This window comes from Python bivittatus, unplaced genomic scaffold (assembly GCF_059951505.1).
Source record: "Python bivittatus isolate LINGU-HERP-01145 unplaced genomic scaffold, Pbiv_v1 ctg000020_np1212, whole genome shotgun sequence".
In the NCBI taxonomy this organism is placed as follows: domain Eukaryota; kingdom Metazoa; phylum Chordata; class Lepidosauria; order Squamata; family Pythonidae; genus Python; species Python bivittatus.
The window spans coordinates 94,225,998-94,237,503 of record NW_028277030.1 but is presented as its reverse complement, the minus strand read 5'-3'; positions in this window follow the sequence as shown (position 1 = coordinate 94,237,503).

Genomic DNA, 11,506 nt, shown 5'->3' with positions numbered 1-11,506 from the left:
CAGCTATCCTTCGGGGTCTCACACAAGTGATGATGCCTAGGACAAAGCTGCTCTTATCTCCATCTTCTTCATGATCCACAAAATATCCCTGATCAAGTTACACTGTGAGAGGCTGATGGTCAGAGCCAGCTGCTGTCCTGCTCTGAAGATTCCCCAGAGTGGAAGAGGGCATGCAGTCACTCTGGAGATGCTCACTGGTTCAGATTGTTTCCTGCACATGATTGACCAATAACAATGACACAATTATGGCATACACACAAGCAAGCATAAATAATAACCCAGTAATCATGGATACTAAGTCCTAGCAGACTCAGATGCTAGGTTACAATGGTTATGTTGTTTAAACCCAGCTGTTGAAAAAAGAATGAGGACAACACATGCTAAGTGGCCACTGAATGTTTAGTGAGGAATAGAAGGGACTACAGAAAGAAGGCATGGATGGAACACTGAATTGGGAAATTCTATATTGCAAAATTTAGTTGCAGGTCCCATTTTAATTTCTCTGGAATATACTGGTTTTTACATACATGTAAAGAGGTATACATTTGTTCAGGGGCATTCCAAAATATGCATAATTAAATAAATGTTTTTATTTAAAACAGGAGAGGCAAAAAAACCCAGCTACCTATAATAAATAGAACCAGTCCAAGATACATTGCTGCCTGAAGTAAAGGACAATACCCCGTACCTTATTCCATGTACAGAAGTAAATTGAGTGGGTGTAGGTGGGGTTGCATAGAAACAATATCTCCCTTTACCAAAGGTACCAAGTAAGTGTATAGAATAAATGGACCTATTCTAATTGGTCATTGCATCAAGGCTTAATGAAGACCACATACTTCATTTGATCTTTTGTTTTGACCAAGGAAGAGTTCCTTGGGGGTCTCAGGTCTCCCCAGTTTCATGGGTAGAGTGCCTTCTGGTTAAGCTGAATTAGTAACTACCTCTCACTTCTATAGGGAGAGGGGACCTATTGGGATGATCTACCTGAAAAAACCAGTTGGTTGCAAAGAGATTAGAAGAGTTTGTGACTGACTACCAGTGATTCTGTTGATACCTTGATTGGTACCTGGAATAAGGAACTTGTTTGGATAGTGAACACAATTGCTCTTTAGTGCCGTCTCTGACCTGCTTCAGAAATGGCTGCATGACCACATTCTTCCCTTTCAGGGTAAACAACATTATGCAGAGCACAGAAAAGGAATAAGAAATAATAAGCCAAAAATTATAGGTATGAGACAAGAAAATAAATGTATCTATATCTACTTTATTCCGACATTGTTCATTAACCCACTCCATATGTTTCAATCCTTGCAAATCAACATTCCACCACATACACATAAGACTTCATGCATTGCCTTTTGTTCTTTAAGTATCTCACCTCTCTCTTTCTGAGGGTCTCATTAACTCTATCCAACCATATTGGATCCAATGTTCTCAATCTTCTCCTTTCTTTCAACTCATTAACTTTCTTCATGTATTTGTTCTGGGATTTGGTCCTCTTTATATGACCAAACCACTTCATCATACGTTTGTCACTCCACTTTATTTTCAATCCACATTCTTGTTTACCACAACACTGTTTAAATTCCCCATTTCCACTTTATTCAACTTACTTTTATGCTTCTGACATACTCAACTCTCATTTCCACATAGGAAAGTGAGCAGAAGCAGTCTCAGACACAACCATGTTAGCTTATTTTGACAAACGTTCATTCTCCATCTATTTCTCCATCCATTTTCCTATCTTTAGGAAATATTCTACCAGCATACACAAGTTCATCTATTTGATCTATTACTTGTGTATAATTTGCACTTGTTTACTCCAATTCTTCTGCTAAATACAACTACCTTAGTTTTTGATATCTTAATTTTCAGATCCATGCTCCTCATTACATCTTACAATCTAACAACCATTGGAAATCATTAAGGTTCTAAGCCAACAACAAGAAGTCATCTGCATACAAAAATACATATGCATTCACATCTCTAACCAGCATACCTCCAACATTACCAAAAGCATTCCTTATACATGTATCCTTAAATACACTAGACAATCAAGGGGACATTATACAACCTTGTCTCATTCTTTGTTCAGTGTTGAATTTTTCACTATGTATTCATTTAGTCTCACATTCTTTACTTCCATCCATACTTATTACATTCAGCAACCAAACTTCATTTCTACACAAGTTATGTCTATTCACTTTAGCATACACTTTCTCTAAATCAACGAATGCACAATCAGCTTTCTTTCTCAAATCCATATATTTCTCAATGACTTGATGAGGTACAGAAATCTGGTCTGCACACAGAAGTATCTGTAAGATCAAAGGCTTTCATCAAAATGATGAAAGCAGAGTCATGCCATCATGGTGCAAATTCTGCTCCAGGGCATGACACTGCTGCCATGATGTTGATAAAAACATGGGATCCTGAAGCTATCTCTGGTCAATTGTATACTTCCTGGAAGAAACTAACTTTAAAATTGATCCATAGTCTTGTAATCCCCAGGCATGACTACTGTCACATCTTCTATGTGGGGCTCCCTTTCTGTCTAGTCCATAAACTTCAGTCGATACAGAACTCAGCAGCAAGATTGGACGTCAGAAAAACTCTTAAGAGAGAACATTGCACCTGCACTCACATTGTAACCAGCTTGTTTCTGGATGAAATATCAAGAGCTAACTCCTATTCGTGCTTGATCCAGGCTATTTGGGAGAATTGGCCTTTCTCTGTGCCCAATGAAATCACCACATATTCCCCTACAGCTTCTGTGAATTCACCTCAGGGACTCTGAGGATCTAGTTGCAAGCCTATTCTGTTGTTGCTTGAATTATTTGAAATGCATGCCTGTTGAGGCAGAATGGCTTGGATGCCTTTCCTTAAAGGCCTTAAAATAGTCCTTTTAAGACCATTTTTAATTGTTGACATTACTTGTTGATTTTAATTGTTCTTTATAGTTTTAAATTATATTTTAATTTTAATATTATGGCTTATTGTACACTGTCACAATACTCTGAGCTTAGTAATCAAATAAATAAGGAACCCAAACTTGAGCAAATAAACCACTTATGATATTTGACCATGGCTAATTTTCATATAACATGTTGAACTCAATGAAATTTTAACCTAATGTAATATGTTTTGAGAACCCAGCCACTTATTTTGCTCAGCTGTGCAACAGGATAAACCTTTTTCATCTGCACCATTCCTTAAAACCTGTGGGTATATCATAAAATGACTTGAGGAAGCAGTCTGGAATGTCTTTTTTTTTTCCTAGAGGTGTTACAAGAAATATCCACCAAACAGCAAAGGGTATTGTGCTTGTGTGTGGTATTTTATGTGGTTGAGGGACATTATCCAGTGTTGGTCTTTGGCAGGACACACTGATCTTTTTAGATTGGGGGAAGGAGGGTGTTATCTTTGGGGTCATCACTTGAAATGAATGTATCCAGAACATGTATTTTCTCATAACTGTTTCAACCTGTCCACACTAAATCCCACTTAACAAAATACAAACCCATACAAGGAGAGAGAAGACTGCCAAGGATATGAAGTAATGGATCATAAGGAAGAGATCAGCTGCATAACTTTTACTCAGGTACACTCTGAAAGCAATACACCAACCTAAGGCTGTAACCTGTCAAATCCTATGTACCCACCCTCTGTAGATTTATGACCTGACCTTTGTTTGCTTGCTTTGCAAATTTGTAAGGCTGCCTATCTTAATCATAAGACACAAAGATACTTATAAAAACAGTAAAAAAACAAAAATAAAAGATACTTGGTAAAAATAATTCACTCCTCATCAAAACTATCAAACTGTTGGGGTTATGAAATGTTATTACAAAAACCATGAGGAAGAGAGAGGACTCATTCCTGTCTCGTGGAGAGCCATGAGAAGAGAAAGAAAATGAGGGAAACAGGGAAAAGGCAGGATCCAAGCCCCTCCCACACCAAGCAGCAAAGCTAGGCTGCAACAAAGCTGCCCCTCCTTTTGTGCTCATGTGAGACAGGCTTGGTTGAAACCCCATATTTTCCAACACCCCTTCTTTTCAACCTTGCATGTCTCCGTGTCCTACAATATTTCATTTTTCTCTTAGTTCCAGATAACTGGTTCTTGACAATGGCTTCATGAAGATGTCCGCTGTCATGTTTCCTGTGGGACAGTAGTCTAGTTTGATTAACCCTTGTTGTTGCAACTCTCTCACCCCATGATACTTTACATCAGTGATTCTCAACCTTTTTGAAGCTGCCGCCCCCCTAAGGAGCGGAAAATTTTTCAACGCCACCCTTTGTGAAAATCCTGTAATTTAGGGTATGGGGGGGGGGGGAGTTACTGAATTATAAAAGGCAAAAATTTTAAGTAATTTTTTTCAGTAGACTTACACACCAAATTTGTTCGATTTAACTCGATACCTTTGCCCTGGAAGGTAATTGCATTCCTTTTATTAAAATTAAAATGACTAATGCAAAAAAAATGCTTAAATGCTCTTTTATGTAAATACATTTATTTCAAAATGCTGTAAATACATTTATTTGTTTTTTTGATGCTCATTTTTTAATATTTTTTTATTTTTTATTTTATTTATTTTATTTTTTTGCAAATGCTTTTTTAATGTTTAAAAATTCTTTATTCTTAATTAGATAATTTTAAAAAAACAGCAAAAAAATACGCTAAAAGAGTAATATCAATGAAACATGCTTGATTATGTCAGTGGGACAGTTGTGGAACTGTACTGACGACACTTCTTTTTATTAACCGACATCGTTGGCGGCTGCAAAATATGATGAGGGAAAGATAACTATTTCTCAAAATTAATAATTCATGACCACGATAAAGAACTAATAAGCGCACTTACCTAGCCGACTGGCCAAATAAACAATGAAAGTAAATCGAAACTGAGGGGAAAAAACAGAAATGAAGCAAACGAAAAGCAACTCAAGAAACATGGGTCAAATCAAACATTCATATTGAAAGGACGCTCAACGCACGCACTGCGATTAATTGCGCGGGAAGACAGCTGACACGCGCTGCAATTAATCGCGCAGGAAAACAGCTGACGCATGCGCTGTGCTGGTTGGGATCGGAGAAGAATCGTAGTGTCGAGTTCTTCAAGGTCAGCCTACCTAGCATACAAATTTGTCTCACCATTCTTAGAAGTGCGTAAGGGCAGCCGTCGGGTAAGTTCGTTTTATTGCTGGTACAAATGGTGTAAACCGGATAATGAATTTAATAAATTTTGGGGGGAGTTTTAAAATTAAGTTCAAATGCCAAAACATGCTCATCGCCCATCTACCACCCAAAACATGCCCACCACCCCCCTACCACCCAAAACAAGTTCACCGCCCCTCAGCATCCTCCCACCGCCCCCCCAGGGGGCGGTACCACCCCCGTTGAGAACCAATGCTTTACATCAATGTGCTTAGTTCTCTCACCTACTTTCTCTGACTGTGAAAGTCTGATGCAACTCTGCCTTCAAAGATTTGTATAGGGGTTGGTTCATCTATACCAGAAGTCAAACTTTTTAAACAGGGGGCCAGTTCACGGTCCCTCAGAATGTTGGGGGGCCGGACTATAGTTTGAAAAAAACATGAGGAGAGGAGAGCTGCCGGACCCAGCATATCTGTCATGTAGAATAGTCCGGCTCTGCGATCTCCCTCCTCGTGCATTGCCTGCAGCTCCCGACACAGCCCCGACACTTCCGCTTCTGACAGACAGTGGCGGCGGCCAATCAGACGGGTGGGCTGGATAAATGACCCTGGCGGGCCGTATCCGGCTCGCGGGCCGTTCTTTGAGAACCCCTGGTCTATACCCATGTCTACAAGCAATAATCTAAGCCACACAGTCTCATTACATGCATCTGTTGCTGCCACATACTCTGCTTCTGCAGAGGACTGTGCTATTGTGCTTTGCTTGTGACTTCCCTAGCTCACTGTTTTACCCCCATAGAAAAATACATAGCCACTAGTGGACTTGCAGTCAGCAATGTTTTCTGCCCAGTCTGCATCTGTGAATTCCACTAGTCTAGGATTCTCAGTGGCTGGCAGTTTTAGTTTTAGGTGCATGGTCCCCTTTAGGTACCTTCCCAACCTCTTGACACCAGTCCAGTCTCTCTGTGTGGGCGTGCTTGTCTTTCTGCATAGAATGCCCACTGCAGCTGCAATGTCTGGTCTAATGGTGGCTAGATACAACAATTTTCCTATGGCACTTCTATATTCATTGTTCTCTGGTAGGAGATCGCTGGATTCTTGTTGCTTGTGGAAAGCTGTCTCCATCGGTGTAGGCGCAGGATTGGCATTTTGCATTCCTAAGCTTTCCAACAGTTCTAGAATCTTTTGGTTCTGACTTAGAAGGAAGCTCCCATCTTCTTCTCTCTTGATCTGTATTCCTAAGTAGTAGCTGGCATTGCCCAGATGCTTCACTTCTACTTCTCTATTTAGTTGAGAAACAATATCATTAAAGTCCCTCTTGTTATTGTGTCAAATCATTAAATCATCCACATAACAAAGTATATGCACATCCCTCCCACTTCTGTGTCTTGTGTATAGGAAGGGATCAGCTTTTCCTTGAATGAAATCCTGGTCAAGAAGTATTTGGTTTAACTTCTTATTCCACACTCTGGCTGCCTGCTTCAGGCCATAAATCCCCTTCTGAAGCTTGCAAACGAGATGCTTGGTGTTGAGATTAGTGAAGCCTGGAGGCTGTGTCATGTAAAGTTCTTCTTCTATCTCCCCGTGTAAAAATGCAGTTTTAACATCTAAGTGTTTGATGTCCATGTTCCTGGATGCTGCTAGACTTAGAAGCATTCTAATTGTGGTGTGTTTCACAACAGGAGCAAAACATTCAACCTGTCCATATTTGTGAGCAGCCTTTTGCTACCAATCTGGCCTTGTACCTTTGTACTTTGCCATTCTTGTTTTGTTTTGCCTTGAACACCCACTTACAACCTATGGTCTTCTTGCCTTTTGGTAGTTTAGTTAAAGTCCATGTTTTGTTTTTGTACAGAGCATCTAGCTCCTCCTGTGCTGCCCTTTTCCACTTACTTGCCTCATCTGCTGGCATTTGCAGCACCTCATTCCATGATGCAGGTTCGCTTGGTAGCGATCACCTTGCAAGGTAGGTAAGTCTGTCAGCTGGAACGCCTTTGTTGGGCCGTGATGAGCATCTCAGAGCAGGTTCAGGAGCGACGACTGGTGGTTCACCCTCTTCTGCATCCTCGGCCTCATCATCTGTCTCTGGTGGAGTCTCTTCCTGGACTTCCATCTCCCTCTGGGTTGGTGTAGTTGTGTCTTCTGGTGTCAGGCTGAACACCTCAGGCTGGTAACTGCTGCTGCTGGTTTCTCCACAGTCATTATCCACCTGAGTGCAGCAGCCTCTCTCCCTCTCATCAAAGTATACCACTCTGCATATGCTTACTCTTCCCATCTTTGGGTTCAGGATTCTGTATCCCTTGCTTCCTGGAGCGTAGCCAATCATGACCCCTTCTTCAGCTCTAGGGTCTAGTTTGGATCTCCTTTCTTTTGGTACGTGGGCATAGGCCTTAGATCCAAACACCCTTAAATATCTGACACTTGGTTTTCGCCCATGCCAAAGCTCAAAAGGCATTACCTTATTGGCTCTGGTTGGCAATCTATTTTGCAAGTATGTAGCTGTGATAACAGCATCTGCCCAGTATTTGTCAGGTAGATCTGCCTCTAACAGCATACACCTTAGCATGTCCATCAACGATCTGTTCTTTTGTTCTGTTACTCCATTACTCTCTGGTGTGTAAGGAGTGGTTAATCTGTGCTCTATGCCTAGTTGTGTTAGGTATGTCTGCATGGTGTTAGAAATGAACTCAACGCCTCTGTCACTTTGAGGGGCTTGAGGGGTCCAGTTGAATTTATTCCTCACCATAGCAACATATGTCTTCAGCATATCCCCAGTTTGGGACTTTTCCTTTATCACGTAGGTTACACAATACCTGGAAAAATCATCTATAAAACATATTATGTATTTGTTTCCACCTGCTGATGCTTGAAGAGGTCCACATAAATCAGTGTGAATAAGTTCAAGTGGTTTAGTTGCATGCCTTTCCCTTTGTTTGGATATGGCAGGGCTTGCTGCCTTTCCGCTGATGCACACTATACACTTTGACTGGTATTTTTCACGATTGCTTAGTTCAAGGTATCTTACCATATTTTCCTTCTTCATTCTAAAAATTGCATCAAAGTCCCTGTGTGCAAACCGCTTGTATCATATGATGGCACTGATATCCTCCTTTCTCTGCTGCTGTTGGCAGGTGAGGATGACATCTGGTGGTGGCTGTTCACAGTTCACCTGGTACACTCCATTTTTCTCAAAGCCCGTAACATAAATCTGCCTACCACTGGTTACTTCACATGTTCTATTGGCTTTAAACATTACATTGAAACCTTTTCTGTTTAATGATCGCACACTCAGCAAATTGGTTGTCAGTCATGGTACGTAATATGCATCTGTCACTTTGAGGTCTTTGTATTTTTCTCCATTAAAACATCTCAAGGGTATTTTGCCTTTTCCTCTTATTGAGATGGAATTCCCATCAGCAAGAGCAATGTTCCCTTGTGGCTCTTCATTCAGTTCACTAAAGTTATCTCTGTCCCCACAAAGATGTTGGCTTGCACCTGAATCTAAGATCCATTGATTTTTGGCTTCATTAGAATTAGCTTCAAGAACATTTTCTGCTCTGAAAACTGCATGCAAAGCTAATTTTTCCTTGGAATGCCTTCCTTTTGAAAAATCCTTTTGGTCTCTGCTTTTACAAAATCTAGCTATGTGCCCTGGCTTGTTGCAGGAATGACAAACAATGGGTTTATTGTTGTGCTGATGAGTAATCAATGGCTTCTGCTCATGTTTCCCTTTTTCTCCCAGGTAACCCTTGTCTTTTGTTGACTTTTTACGGAAATACAAACAATTTTTCTGTCTCCTCGCTTTACTTCTAATTGCTCCAAACAATTGAGATAAATTCATCCCTTGTAAATTCTGCGCTGCTACAAAAGGGTAATATTTGTCAGGTAATGAGCTTAACAGAAAAGCCATTTTTAGTCTTTCATTCATGAGATTTTGAATTGTGCTCAGCCTTTCAAAGATAGACTGCATTCTCAATAAATGCTCGTTAATATCCTCATCTTCTAAAAAAACTAGATGCAATCAGTTCCCTCAGTAACAAAATAATCTTCTGATCATCATTTTCTAAATATAATGTCCTCAGGTTCTCAATCATTTCTTTGGCAGTGGGAAGATCTTTTATTTCTGCCAGTCTGTGATCAGGTAGTGAACTAGAAATTAAAATCATGGCCCTTTTGTTCTTGGCTTCCTCAGAATCCCCTGGTTGTGGTTGAAGGGAATCTAAACAATCTAGGCTGTCCCGAAAGTCCAATCGTAGCCTTAGTCTGTATAGCCAAGCTGAAAAATTGTCTTCATTCAACTTTGGGATGGGGGGGAGCCCCTCCTCCCTCGCCATTGTTAAAAAGAGAGAAAAAGAAAAAATCTGAACTGAGCCTTTTTTTTTTTTAAAATGTGCAAGCAGTTTCTTGGCTGAAACCTCCTGGGCTGATATGCTGGGCCCATAACCCAATGTTGGGGTTATGAAATGTTATTACAAAAACCATGAGGAGGAGAGAGGATTCATTCCTACCTCGCAGAGAGCCATGAGGAGAAGAGAAAGAAAATGAGGGAAACAGGAAAAAGGTGGGCTCCAAGCCCCTCCCACACCAAGCAGCAAAGCTAGGCCGCAGCAAAGCCACCCCTCCCTTTGTGCTCGCGTGAGACAGGCTTGGTTGAAACCCCATATTTTCCAACACAAACAACGGAGAACAAAACACTGGTCCACTAACCTCCTGGCTCTAAAGCCTGAGGGAAAATATATGTTGGCCACAATAAATAGCAGGTATGTTGTCTCTATACTGTAGTTCAGGAATTGGGTTTGGCAGGGTTGCTGAATGGAATCAAGTTCTTTCTTGCATTATAGGCACACAAAGGCCAGCTGTCAATGTTCCTAGAAATGATGTGCCAACCGAGCCTAATTTTTCACATTCTAATGCAACTTTTGTGCTCATATTTATGCCTCCCCCCTGATCTGGAGAGATGAGACTGGAATTTTCATTAACCACAGGGCAATGGATGCCTCCCATTGTGAATAGGTCTCTTCTGTGTATTATCCTCCTTTTATCCACAGATTTCTACAAGCCATTTGTTCTCTTGCTATCTCAGAACCTGCTGCTCTGGTCATTGAAGGAAGAATTATCTGTAAGCAATTATCCAGCAGAGCTACTTTGATGTTTTGTTCATCTGCTCTCATCTTGCTGTATTGATTAGGCTTCAAAGTTCTGTACTGGTATTTATACTGGTTTGCATTTCACTTAGGACAGTGTTTTTCAAATTTGGCAACTTTAAGTTGTATAGACTTCAATTCTCAGAATTCCCCAGCCAGCATTTTAAAGTTGCCAAGTTTGAAAAACCCTGATTTAGGGGATGACACTTGCCACTGATTGCTCCCTTTATGTATGCCTTATATACTTGTATGCCTATTGTTTAAGACAAGAATAAGCATAATCATTCTGTCCTTTGTTCAGGTGGGCTTTCCCCAAAAGCTTTTTCTTGCCTTATAAGTTGCCCTTTTAAGGAAATGTGAAAACCTCACCTGTTACCATAAACAGCCAGAACATACCATTCTCTAATCTCAGCCCCAGTCACCACATTAGATGTGACTCCTTCTAGATCTTCTCCACCCCTCAAAGCCCTTGCAGCCGTAGGAAGTTCTCCTGGGTAGCTAGAAGTCTTTCCTTGTCTTCGTTTTAGAGGAGGGCTCTATTGCCCTGTTTGAGGGATGCCATAATGGCTTATGCCATATGCCTGGGTAGGTGACATCACATCCATATGCCCATGAGCATTACGCAATCCCTGTGAATGTTTTTGTTTATTTTTAAAAAGATACATAGTTTGAAAATGAAGCGCTGGCTTCCAGCTTCCTACCACCTTAATTCCCTGGAATACTTTTAGATCTCATGTGGACTGAGAGATCTAACCTCCAAAGAAGAAAGGAAGACATAGATGACCACCATTGCCACTGCCTTGTAAGTGGAGGTCTGGGGATGAGTGGATGGAGGAGGGTCACCAACAAAGCAAGCAGATGGGGAAATGCAAAAACAGGGAAGACTTCAAAGTTCAGAATTTGGTGGATATGTAAATGATAGAAAATTTGAAGGGCTACTCACAAAAAAGAAATGGGTGTTATGAATGGTTTGGTTTTCTTTGTTGAAAGAGTAGGGTTTGAAAAAAGACAGCTAGGGTGATTCCAAGGGAGGTCATAGGGAGGTCATAAGAGCATGGTGGTGCTCCCAACTGTGTGATCAAAGCCCTGCCCCTTTCTATGTTCATGTGACATAAACATACATACAAAAGGGCTGGAGCCCCAGCGCATACTTGCAGCCACCATCTTCATCTTTCTGACCCTCCTGCCGACACCATTGGGTAATT